Below are 14553 nucleotides of genomic sequence, written 5' to 3'. Positions count from 1 at the left end.
ACACACACAAAGCACCGCACCACATACACACACCCGCACCACTCTCTCTCACTCACACACACACACCACTGCACCACTCTCACACACAAAGCACCGCACCACATACACACACTTACACACCAGCACCACTTCATCACATACACACACGCAATCAGACAGACCCACAGCACCACTCACCTCTCGCAGCACATCCCAGCAGCCTCTTCCTCACCAGCATCTTTCTGTCTGAAACAGCTGTACGCTGAATGATGACATCATCCAGCTACGCTGCCTCAGACAGGAAGCACCAGGCAGGAAGCAGGACACTGGGATGTGCTGCGAGAGGTGAGTGGTGCTGTATGTCTGTCTGTGTGCATGTGTGTATGTGGTGCAGTGCGGTGCTTTGTGTGTGAGTGTGAGAGAGTGGTGCAGTGGTGGGGCTTAACATGCGGGTAGTGTTAGCTACAGCCTGCGGCTAACGCTGTCCTCTATTAAAGTGAAATAGTATTCACTCCTCTCCACGCCCATGGAGGCATGGAGAAGCGTGAATATTTATTTCTCTTTAGGCGTGGCTTCCTGTCACCCGCTGCTGCTCCACTGGCACAGGGAGGACCCTCTTGATTCAGGGGCCCCATAGCTACTGGCAGAGGCCACTAGACCAATGAAGGCCTAAGGCAGCTGCGGGCCAGTATGCCAGCAGATGTCAGTGACTGGGCCCACCAGAGAATCCTCCGGTTCTCTGGTGGGCCAGTACGACCCTGATGGTCACCCATGAGGTTAAGTACATAGTGTGGAATATCTCCTGAAAAAAATGAATCACGTGAAACAGGTTTTTCTGTATAGAGAACTCATCTTAAATGCAAAAGAGCAAGTGATAATCTATAATTTAAAACAAAAAACAATGGGAGGGAAAAATGGAAGAACCTAAAGCTTGATGTGACATTAGTATTGGCACCATTTACATTGAATTAGTATAGAAACACATTTTGACTCCTGTGGTAAATCACAAATGGGAATCACCTGTGATTGTCGCTGCCCGTGTGATATGAATTAGCCAATGAATGATGATGTCAGTGTTTTAAAAAGCCACATGGTAGACCCTGTTCCTTTGTCACAATGGTGAAGACAAAGGAGCTGTCTGAGAACATCAGAGCTGCTATTAGCAAACACAAAACTTCCGAAGGGTATACGGCCATTTCCACAAACCTTGGAATCCTAGTTTCAACGGTGCGCAATGTTATTAAGACTTTTGCCAAGCATGGAACATTAAGAGCCTTCCTGGATGTGGGGGAAAGAGGAAAACTGACAAGAGATGAGTTCAAAGGTTGATGTGAATGGTGCATAAAACACTATGTCAAACATCCAAAGACCTGAAGGTCAACCTGGAACAGTCTGGGGTCATGGTTTCAACAAGTACCATATGCTGCACACTAAACCAAGCAGAGCTTTATATGCAAAGGCCAAAGAAGAAACCATTGCTGAGAAAAGACATAAAAGGGAATGACTGATCTTTCCAAAGAGTACCTTAACAAACCATAATCCTTCTGGGAAAATGTTCTGCAGATAGATGAAACAAAAATAGAACTTTTTGGTATTGCCAGGCAACAGCTTGTTTACAAATGGCACAATGAAGCTTATAAGGAAAAGAACACCCTGCCAACAGTTAAGCATGGTGGAGGACCCATAATGCTGTGGGGTGGCTTTGCTGCAACTGGTACTGGAGGCATTGACTGTATCACAGGAATCATGGAATCAGAGAATTATTAAAATTTTTTAGAGTGAAATGTCTTACCCATTGTAAAAGGGTTTGAGTAGAAGGCAATGGGTCCTCTAGCAAACAATGACCAAAAGCACACATCCAAAAGTACACAGGAATGGTTGAAAAAGAAAAAATGGATGGTTTTAAAATGGCCAACAATGAGTCCTGACCTCAGTCCCATTCAAAATCTGCCATTGGGAAAAAGAACCCGGCAAACATTCAAGAGCTTGAACAAACTGCAAAGGAAGAGTGGGAGAAAATACCTGCTAAGAAGTGCAAGAAGCTTATAGATGGCTACCAGAAACGTTTGGAGGCAGTCATCAATGCCAAAGGTGTTATGACCTGGTGGTTAGGAGCACCCGGAATGACCTGATAGTTAAACCTCATACAGGACGAGCTCTGGGATGTGGGAGCTCTGCTGACCGCAATCCCTAATCCTATCACACACACTAGAAATAGCCATGGAGTGCTCCTGACCAGACTTAGGCGCCTCGTCACAGCCTAAGAACTATCTAGCCCTAGAGATAGAAAATAAAGCCTACCTTGCCTCAGAGAAATTCCCCAAAGGTAAAGGAAGCCCCCCACATATATTGACTGTGAGTAAAGATGAAAGTCACAAACGTAGAAATGAAACAGGTTTCAGCAAAAGGGAAGTCAGACTTACTAAATAGACAGAGGATAGGAAAGGTAACTTTGCGATCAGCACAAAAAACTACAAAAGACCACGCAGAGTGTGCAAAAAAGACCTCCGCACCGACTCACGGTGCGAAGGGACCACTCTGCATCCCAGAGCTTCCAGCTAGCAAGACAAAATCATGAAAACCAGCTGGACAAGAAAACAGAGAACAAAATAAGACTATAATGAACTTAGCTTCTGCAGGAGAAGGCAGGTCACCAGAGAGATCCAGGAGCGAACTGAACGAATGCAAAAACATTGACAGCTGGCATGGAGTAACGATCTGAGAGGAGTTAAATAGAGCAGCCAACCAAAGGATAAACCACGTCACCTGTGTAAGGAACCTCAGAAGCAGCAGCTTCACTCATAGCCACCAGAGGGAGCCCATAGACAGAACTCGCCGAAGTACCATTCACGACCACAGGAGGGAGCTCGACAACAGAATTCACAACACAAAGGGTATGCACCCAAGTATTACCTAGGGGTGCCTTTATTGCTGCACTTGCTTATTCTGTTTATTCTTTTAAATTGCAACATGTAAGTTGAAAAACAATGTTTTATTGTTGTACAACTTTTGACCACTAATTAAAAAAATCCTGAGAATATAACTTTGGTACATTTCCATTTAAGTAAATTATCTTCAATTAATTGGTGTACCTCTGGGAGCTAAATATTCCTCTTTATTTGCAAACATGCTTGTCTTTGAGAAGATACTTGCATTTTTTCTCATGACAATCCTATCTTTTAATATGTGGTTTGGTGCAGTTGCTACATTGACGATCAATCATGCGACGTTGTGACGGCAATGCACTTGGAATATATCAATTGCAATTCCTGGAATTTGAGGCTTATGTGCACATGTGATCCAGAAATGTTTTCTTGCATTTGCGCCTTAAGGGGCATTTCAATTATGTATTGTCTGCAAGCCCACTGCTTGCTATACTATTGAATGGCCACATCTTGCCACCTACGACTGTGGAAATTCTAGTTGGGGAGTTAATCAGGGCACATAAGAACTGCATCAGTAAATATATTTCATTATAACAACAGGACGATAACTCACAAAGCAACATTAATAATGGATGCGATTTCCCCATCAAGTGATCGCTTTAACTGCTAATTTAATAAACAGATTAAATAATTCTTCAGTGATCGAAAGGTTCAGGTTTTTACAAATGTGGTAATTTGAGATGTATGTGTTGCAAATTTGACTTGTTATGCCATTGCAAGAGTTCCCAAATGTTATGCAGAATCGCAGAGAGACCCCACAAGACTGGCACCAAACCATCAAAGATGCGACACACTTGGCGAAAACTGCCCCAGCTAAGTGAGCTTTAAAGTGCCAGGATACTCCTAATCCACCAGTAAAAAGGAGGGTGACTTTAGCAGAGCCCCACCCAAGCCCGACATTGCCGGGTAGCTGGTGACGGGTGATACAGCCAGAGCCTAGTCGAGAACAGGTAGATACCTCTGCGAGAAACCCTGGGAGTGCAGCACAAAGAGAAAGGGAAACAAACCCAACACTAACCCTGAAAGATTGCAATCGAGGCTGCAAGCACCACTCACCACCACAACACATAGGAACTGCAATACACAGCAAAGACCTGAGCTGGGGACGGTTAGATAGCCGTCTGATGCTGAAGGAAACGATCAGGTGATGACTACCTCCAAATCATCCCCAGACAACCACTCCCTGCTGACCTAACAGCAGAACAGACAGAATCCCACCACTGCCTAATACCAGACACAATCCCACCACTGCCTAGAACAGGACACTATCCCACCACTGCCTAGTACAGGACACAATCCCACCACTGCCTAGTACCAGACACAATCCCACCACTCCCTAATACTGAACACAATCCCACCACTGCCTAGTACTGGACACAATCCCACCACTGCCTAGTACAGGACACAATCCCACCACTGCCTAGTATCAGACACAATCCCACCACTCCCTAGTACTGAACACAATCCCACCACTGCCTAGTACTGGACACAATCCCACCACTGCCTAGAACAGGACACTATCCCACCACTGCCTAGTACTGAACACTATCCCACCACTGCCTAGTACTGAACACAATCCCACCACTGCCTAGTACCGGACACAATCCCACCACTGCCTAGTACCAGACACAATCCCACCACTGCCTAGTACAGGACACAATCCCACCACTGCCTAATACCAGACATAATCCCACCACTGCCTAGAACAGGACACAATCCCACCACTGCCTAGTACAGGACACAATCCCACCACTGCCTAGTACTGAACACAATCCCACCACTGCCTAGTACCGGACACAATCCCACCACTGCCTAGTACCAAACATAATCCCACCACTGCCTAGTACCAGACAAAATCCCACCACTGCCTAGTACCGGACACAATCCCACCACTGCCTAGTACAGGACACAATCCCACCACTGCCTAGTACCGGACACAATCCCACCACTGTCTAGTACCAAACACAATCCCACCACTGCCTAGTACCAGACAAAATCCCACCACTGCCTAGTACCGGACACAATCCCACCACTGCCTAGTACCGGACACAATCCCACCATTGCCTAGTACCAGACACAATCCCACCACTGCCTAGTACCAGACACAATCCCACCATTGCCTAGTACCAGACACAATCCCACCACTGCCTAGTACCAGACACAATCCCACCATTGCCTAGTACCAGACACACTCCCACCACTGCCTAATACCGGACACAATCCCACCACTGCCTAGCACTGGACACAATCCCACCACTGCCTTGTACCGGACACAATCCCACCACTGCCTAGAACAGGACACAATCCCACCACTGCCTAGTACAGGACACAATCCCACCACTGCCTAGTACTGAACACAATCCCACCACTGCCTAGTACCGGACACAATCCCACCACTGCCTAGTACCAAACACAATCCCACCACTGCCTAGTACCAGACAAAATCCCACCACTGCCTAGTACCGGACACAATCCCACCACTGCCTAGTACAGGACACAATCCCACCACTGCCTAGTACCGGACACAATCCCACCACTGTCTAGTACCAAACACAATCCCACCACTGCCTAGTACCAGACAAAATCCCACCACTGCCTAGTACCGGACACAATCCCACCACTGCCTAGTACCGGACACAATCCCACCATTGCCTAGTACCAGACACAATCCCACCACTGCCTAGTACCAGACACAATCCCACCATTGCCTAGTACCAGACACAATCCCACCACTGCCTAGTACCAGACACAATCCCACCATTGCCTAGTACCAGACACACTCCCACCACTGCCTAATACCGGACACAATCCCACCACTGCCTAGCACTGGACACAATCCAACCACTGCCTTGTACCGGACACAATCCCACCACTGCCTAGTAGTACCAGACACAATCCCACCACTGCCTAGTACTGGACACAATCCCACCACTGCCTAGTACCAGACACAATCCCACCACTGCCTAGTACAGGACACAATCCCACCACTGCCTTGTACCAGACACAATCCCACCACTGCCTGGTACCAGAAACAATCCCACCACTGCCTAGTACAGGACACAATCCCACCACTGCCTAGTACCAGACACAATCCCACCACTGCCTAGTACCAGACACAATCCCACCACTGCCTAGTACAGGACACAATCCCACCACTGCCTAGTACAGGACACAATCCCACCACTGCCTTGTACCAGACACAATCCCACCACTGCCTAGTACCAGACACAATCCCACCATTGCCTAGTACCAGACACAATCCCACCACTGCCTAGTACCAGACACAATCCCACCATTGCCTAGTACCAGACACACTCCCACCACTGCCTAATACCGGACACAATCCCACCACTGCCTAGCACTGGACACAATCCAACCACTGCCTTGTACCGGACACAATCCCACCACTGCCTAGTAGTACCAGACACAATCCCACCACTGCCTAGTACTGGACACAATCCCACCACTGCCTAGTACCAGACACAATCCCACCACTGCCTAGTACAGGACACAATCCCACCACTGCCTTGTACCAGACACAATCCCACCACTGCCTGGTACCAGAAACAATCCCACCACTGCCTAGTACAGGACACAATCCCACCACTGCCTAGTACCAGACACAATCCCACCACTGCCTAGTACCAGACACAATCCCACCACTGCCTAGTACAGGACACAATCCCACCACTGCCTAGTACAGGACACAATCCCACCACTGCCTTGTACCAGACACAATCCCACCACTGCCTAGTACCAGACACAATCCCACCATTGCCTAGTACCAGACACAATCCCACCACTGCCTAGTACCAGACACAATCCCACCATTGCCTAGTACCAGACACACTCCCACCACTGCCTAATACCGGACACAATCCCACCACTGCCTAGCACTGGACACAATCCCACCACTGCCTTGTACCGGACACAATCCCACCACTGCCTAGTAGTACCAGACACAATCCCACCACTGCCTAGTACTGGACACAATCCCACCACTGCCTAGTACCAGACACAATCCCACCACTGCCTAGTACAGGACACAATCCCACCACTGCCTTGTACCAGACACAATCCCACCACTGCCTGGTACCAGACACAATCCCACCACTGCCTAGTACAGGACACAATCCCACCACTGCCTAGTACCAGACACAATCCCACCACTGCCTAGTACCAGACACAATCCCACCACTGCCTAGTACAGGACACAATCCCACCACTGCCTAGTACCAGACACAATCCCACCACTGCCTAGTACAGGACACAATCCCACCACTGCCTAGTACAGGACACAATCCCACCACTGCCTTGTACCAGACACAATCCCACCACTGCCTAGTACTGGACACAATCCCACCACTGCCTAGTACCGGACACAATCCCACCACTGCCTAGTACCGGACACAATCCCACCACTGCCTAGTACCGGACACAATCCCACCACTGCCTAGTACCGGACACAATCCCACCACTGCCTAGTACCGGACACAATCCCACCACTGCCTAGTACCAGACACAATCCCACCACTGCCTAGTACCGGACACAATCCCACCACTGCCTAGTACAGGACACAATCCCACCACTGCCTAGTACCAGTCACAATCCCACCACTGCCTAGTACAGGACACAATCCCACCACTGCCTTGTACCAGACACAATCCCACCACTGCCTAGTACTGGACACAATCCCACCACTGCCTAGTACCGGACACAATCCCACCACTGCCTAGTACCGGACACAATCCCACCACTGCCTAGTACCGGACACAATCCCACCACTGCCTAGTACCGGACACAATCCCACCACTGCCTAGTACCGGACACAATCCCACCACTGCCTAGTACCAGACACAATCCCACCACTGCCTAGTACAGGACACAATCCCACCACTGCCTAGTACCAGTCACAATCCCACCACTGCCTAGTACAGGACACAATCCCACCACTGCCTAGTACCAGACATGTGCTGGTGGCTGCTCCTGACTGCTCCCCTGATGCCAAGTGTTGGTGGCTGCTCCTGACTGCCCCCCGGGTGCCATTTGCTGGTGGCTGTCACTGACTGCTCCCCAGATGCCGTGTGCTGCTGGCTGCCACTGACTGCTCCCCAGATGCTATGCGCTGGTGGCTGCCCCTGACTGCTCCACAACTGCCATGTGCTGGTGGCTGCCACTGACTGCTCCCCAGATGCCATGTGCTGGTGGCTGCCACTGACTACTCCCCAGATGCTATGCACTGGTGGCTGCCCCTGACTGCACCACAACTGCCATGTGCTGGTGGCTGCCACTGACTGCTCCCCAGATGCCATGTGCTGGTGGCCGCCACTGACTGCTCCCCAGGTGCCATTTGCTGGTGGCTGTCACTGACTGCTCCCCAGATGCCGTGTGCTGCTGGCTGCCACTGACTGCTCCCCAGATGCTATGCGCTGGTGGCTGCCCCTGACTGCTCCACAACTGCCATGTGCTGGTGGCTGCCACTGACTGCTCCCCAGATGCCATGTGCTGGTGGCTGCCACTGACTACTCCCCAGATGCTATGCGCTGGTGGCTGCCCCTGACTGCTCCACAACTGCCATGTGCTGGTGGCTGCCACTGACTACTCCCCAGATGCTATGCACTGGTGGCTGCCCCTGACTGCACCACAACTGCCATGTGCTGGTGGCTGCCACTGACTGCTCCCTAGATGCCATGTGCTGGTGGCTGCTCCTGACTGCTCCCCGGCTGCCATGTGCTGGTGGCTACCCCTGACTGGTCCATAGCTGCCATGTGCTGGTGGCTGCCTCTGACTGGTCCATAGCTGCCATGTGCTGGTGGCTGCCCCTGAGTGGTCCACGGCTGCCATGTGCTGGTGGCTGCCCCTGACTGGTCCATAGCTGCCATGTGCTGGTGGCTGCCCCTGAGTGGTCCACGGCTGCCATGTGCTGGTGGCTGCCCCTGACTGGTCCACAGCTGCCATGTGCTGGTGGCTTCCCCTGACTGGTTCACGGCTGCCATGTGCTGGTGGCTGCCTCTGACTGGTCCATAGCTGCCATGTGCTGGTGGCTGCTCCTGACTGCTCCCCAGCTGCCATGTGCTGGTGGCTGCCCCTGACTGGTCCATGGCTGCCATGTGCTGGTGGCTTCCCCTGACTGGTCCACGGCTGCCATGTGCTGGTGGCTGCCTCTGACTGGTCCATAGCTGCCATGTGCTGGTGGCTGCTCCTGACTGCTCCCCAGCTGCCATGTGCTGGTGGCTGCCCCTGACTGGTCCATGGCTGCCATGTGCTGGTGGCTTCCCCTGACTGGTCCACGGCTGCCATGTGCTGGTGGCTTCCCCTGACTGGTCCATGGCTGCCATGTGCTGGTGGCTGCTCCTGACTGCTCCCCGGCTGCCATGTGCTGGTGGCTTCCCCTGACTGGTCCATGGCTGCCATGTGCTGGTGGCTGCCCCTGACTGGTCCATGGCTGCCATGTGCTGGTGGCTACCCCTGACTGGTCCATGGCTGCCATGTGCTGGTGGCTGCTCCTGACTGCTCCCCGGCTGCCATGTGCTGGTGGCTTCCCCTGACTGGTCCATGGCTGCCATGTGCTGGTGGCTGCCCCTGACTGGTCCATGGCTGCCATGTGCTGGTGGCTGCCCCTGACTGGTCCATGGCTGCCATGTGCTGGTGGCTTCCCCTGACTGGTCCATGGCTGCCATGTGCTGGTGGCTGCCCCTGACTGGTCCATGGCTGCCATGTGCTGGTGGCTGCCCCTGACTGGTCCATGGCTGCCATGTGCTGGTGGCTGCCCCTGACTGGTCCATGGCTGCCATGTGCTGGTGGCTTCCCCTGACTGCTCCCCAGCTGCCATGTGCTGGTGGCTGCCCCTGACTGCTCCATGGCTGCCATGTGCTGGTGGCTGCCCCTGACTGGTCCACGGCTGCCATGTGCTGGTGGCTGCCCCTGACTGGCCACGGCAGCCATGTGCTGGTGGCTTCCCCTGAATGCTCCCCAGATGCCATGTGCTGGTGGCTGCCACTGACTGCTCCCCGGCTGCCATGTACTGGTGGCTGCCCCTGACCGGTCCATGGCTGCCATCTTATCCATCTCTCGTGCATATATGCGATGCAGTGTGGTGCTTTTCCGAGCACAGTGCGCCCCTCTCTGTGCAACATTTGGCCATGTGGTCGTAGTAGGGCACTATGGGGGCATAGTATGGCTTTGTGTTAATAATCTATACCCTTTGGCCGATTTGCTCAATTTGGGGACTCAGCCTTCAGTGGACACTTTGTTATACTATGTGAGTGCTAATTGACTTTATGTGGTGGCTCCACTATCTGGGCAAAATATAAAACCAGTTGGGCACGGTATGGCACTATTTGGGCGCTCATGGAGTATGTGTCACTCTACGCCTTATCCTGCGGAAATCACCACCGTGAAGTCAAGAAACCAAGCGCAGAGACAGTGGGCTCAGAGAAACACCAGCTTTATTGGACACCATGGGGCAGGCAGCAATGCCATCATCAGGTTCTGGGCAGGAGAAGCGGCTTATGTTGATGCCTTTCCCACGCTGGACACGACTATGACGATGATTATGATGATGATTCCCAACACCAGGGCGGCGATATTCAGGTTGAAGGCCATCTTGGAGTGTTTCGCTGCCGCCATTGAGTCATTCTGGTTGGAAGCATCACGTGTCTGAAATAGAGAAGCAGAATGTGTCAGTCCAGACATCTATCTAATGAGAACACATAAGTGCTGAGGATCAGAGGGCAAAAAGTCCCCACCGCCCTGCTGCCCCCATAACTGCAGAGCTCCGACCTCCTCTGGTACCAGCACAAACTCTGCGCCCCTGCCCCAAGCCTCACCAATCTTTTTCCTGTGCTGACAGTGTGTTACAATGTATCAGTGCAGATAAATTGTAAAGTCATTAATGCAGGATTCAAGTAAGCCAGGATACTTCAGTAAAAAATTGCATTTTTTGCACCAAATTCCCATTGTCTTTTCTGTTTTTTTCACTCTCTGTCATTTTGGGGGGTTTGCTCTACAACCTGGGTGCAAATTTCATTATCCAGATATTTTAGCAAATTCATCGTTTGCAACTTTTTGAAATGTTGCCACATTTTTGCGCAATGGTGTTGCAGCACCTTAGTGGCGCACATAGTCCGTCCATTATTATGGACGCTAAGGACATTTATGGTTTCCTCTAAGACTGGGCTCACACATTGCAGATTTGGTGCAGCTTTTATGCAGCGAACTTTGCACGTGTTACATGTTGACTTTGTCGCTGAAGATTTTTTGCCTTTACATTGCAAAGAGTGAAATCTGCACCGACTCCAAGATCTGACAATTATAAAAAAAAAGCTTAAAAAAACCCCACATTTTTTTCATGCAAATTCTGCACAGAATATAAAAAGCAGCATTTGGATATTGGATGAAACTAAGTAATAAATCATCCATTTTGCCGGAGCTAAAAAATGCTGTGGATTTTAGGTGTGTCAAATCTGCGTGTAAAATCCACAGCAAATACGCAGAAAAAAAGCGCAAAGAAACATTTTAAATTGCATCAAACGTTTTTTGTCATTTTGATGAGTTTAGAAGAAGAAAAATAGAAAAAAATACTTTAAAAAGTTTCTCCCTTACCTTTATAGAAAAGATGAGGGCGGCCACCCCGAGGGGGAGACAGCAGCACAGCGCGCTGAAGATGGACCACCCCAGGTAATCCTTATGTCCGGTGCTTGACATGGCTGTAGCAAGTAGCTGTCAATCTCTCCAGCAGTGCAGTGATGCTCAGACCCTGAGAGGAGAAGATTTTTACCACGCGGGCGGAGTCTGTGACATGAGGGCGGAGTCTGTCGCATGTATAGCAATTCCCTAAATGCTCTTATATTAGAAACCTTTACCATGAGGATCATAGAGACATTTCCAATTGCCCCCAGTTTTCCTGCATGATTTATCCACAGAATGCAGACCACCAATATGCTAGGAAACTGCGCGGATGGCAATTCCCTAAATGCTTCCAATATGGGAATCTCCACTGTTACAGGTGGGGTCGTCCTAGAGAGGTCCGAGGTCCAATGTCCCTGTGCACAGGCTTTATGAGCAGAATTCGGCCCCCCGGAATCGGCTGATCGATTCGCAGGAGACTTGATTTCATTTTGCTTCCTTGCCTGCAGCGTTGAAGATCAGTAGATATTTTAATGAATTACTATCTATGCGATTGTCAGAAGCTCTAATGTCCATAAAGACACAATGTCTCCAGGGCTGGCTTCCTGCGGCTCACGATGGGATTTGGTAATATCGGCAGTAGAAACGACATTTCGTTGGGTTCCTTCAGTGTTGCAAAATTTTAAAAAAAGACAAAGGAAGCAATGCAACTATTCTAACGGTTCCTTCAGTGAGTAATGGGATCTGCAAAAACCCGAAGATAAGATGGCAAAAAAAAAAAAAAAAAAAGAGCGTCTTCGGGTGAAATCCCAGAATTTAGAGGATTTGTGCTTCCCATGAAAGTCCAACAACAACCGTGGAAGAAGAAGACTACATTGTCCACGTTAATGTGATGACTCCACCTATGACGATGAATACCCTCCCTGACATTACATCAATGGTAAACTGGGACAGTTCTTGCCACTGGTCCAATTTGCTAGCCCAGAAATCCTGGGATCAGGACTCCTAGTATCTACCGAACTGAGCCCGGTTCTTTGGACGGTGCCGTTCCATTTGCAGATAAAAAGACAACTGGTCCATTATGTTCAACTGTGTTGGCCGTGGTCTTTGTGGCGGTAGCATTGGCCGGACTGGTGGATCAGTGTCTTAGAGGGGACGGTAGATTTCAGGACAGATACGAGACTGACCGGCAATGGGTACAAACCTTTCTTGGTAGAACGCCAATATTGGGTTCTTGTCATTGATGCCCTTGGTTTACCATTTATTCCATATCTTGATCAGTTCAACAGGTCGTTTGATGGACCTGTCCGACTTCCAGTTTGGGCTAAACACAAGGATGTAGGAAAAAACAGAATGTGAATCAGTCTGCACAGTGTCACCCCTTGTCATGATACCAAACAAGCACAATGTTGAAGTTCTTGCCTTTTTCTCTGACGAAGTAGAGACCACCTGGAAGCACCTGGAGAAAATCTAAAGCTCAAACCCAAAGGAATTGAGAGGAGGAAACTATAGTTTTTCTCTTGTCTCGTGCCTCCTGGTTAATGTCTAAAGCCCAAGAGATGAACCAGGTTTCTCTTTTGCTTCCTTTTAGTAGTTTCAAATGTTCTTTTCTCCACCATGCCAATTGGCTTTCTACAATCTAAGTGTCTAACCTTAATGGGTTCTTTATGTTTGTCAGCACAATGTGGTACAATAGTAGTTTGATATTTTGGAATTTCCTTATCTTTCTCCATAATTTCTTCTGGAACTTCTTCAATGGAGCCTTCACATTACAAGACGTAATCTCTTAAGTCTAGTTTGCCTGATTCATATTTTTGGTCCCAGGACACTTCAGGAGACATCTCACTCTCTTAATTTACTATATCGGGGTCAAAAATCCCAATGTCAACAATGGCAATGGCACCTTTGAAGATCTGAACATTTTTAGTTTGGCATAGAAAATAGAGCAATATTGGGTGTGGACATTGCAGACACTGCAGAGATGCAAAACAAGAAGAGCTGTTATCCCCCTAACATGCCTCCAAAGCAGCCTAAAGACATGCCCCAGAAGAGCCCAGATAAATGCCCCAAAGCAGCCTAAAGACACACCCCAGAGTATTCTAAAGACACACCCCAAAGTAGCCTAAAGACACACCTCAGAGTATTCTAAAGACACTCCCCAGAGTAGCCTAAAGACACACCTCAGAGTATTCTAAAAACATTCCCCAGAGTAGACTAGAGATACATCCCAGAGCAGCCTAAAGACACACCTCAGAGTATTCTAAAGACACTCCCCAGAGTATTCTAAAGACACTCCCCAGAGTATTCTAAATACATGCCACAGAGCAGCCTAAAGACACCCCCCAGAGTAGCCTAAAGACACTCCCCAGAGTAGCTTAAAGACACACCTCAGAGTATTCTAAAAACATTCCCCAGAGTAGACTAGAGATACATCCCAGAGCAGCCTAAAGACACACCTCAGAGTATTCTAAAGACACTCCCCAGAGTATTCTAAAGACACTCCCCAGAGTATTCTAAATACATGCCACAGAGCAGCCTAAAGACACCCCCCAGAGTAGCCTAAAGACACTCCCCAGAGTAGCTTAAAGACACACCTCAGAGTATTCTAAAGACACTCCCCAGAGCAGCCTAAAGACACACCCTAGAGAAGCCTAAAGACATCCCCCAGAACAGACTAAAAACACTCCCCAGACTAGCCTAAAGACACTCCCCAGAGTAGCTTAAAGACACACCTCAGTATTCTGAAGACACTCCCCAGAGTAGCCTAAAGACACACCCCAAAGCAGCCTAAAGACATGCCCCAGAGTAGCCTAAAGACACTCCCCAGAGAAGCCTAAAGATACACCTCAGAGCAACCTAAAGACACTCCCCAGAGTAGCCTAAAGACACCCCAGAGCAGCCTAAAGACATGCCCCAGAGTAGCCTAAAGACACTCCCCAGAGCAGCCTAAAGACACTCCCCAGAGTAGCCTAAAGACATTCCCCAGAGAATCCTAAAGAT

This window comes from Ranitomeya imitator, chromosome 10 (genome assembly GCF_032444005.1).
Source record: "Ranitomeya imitator isolate aRanImi1 chromosome 10, aRanImi1.pri, whole genome shotgun sequence".
NCBI classification, from domain to species: domain Eukaryota; kingdom Metazoa; phylum Chordata; class Amphibia; order Anura; family Dendrobatidae; genus Ranitomeya; species Ranitomeya imitator.
This window is presented reverse-complemented; position numbering follows the sequence as displayed.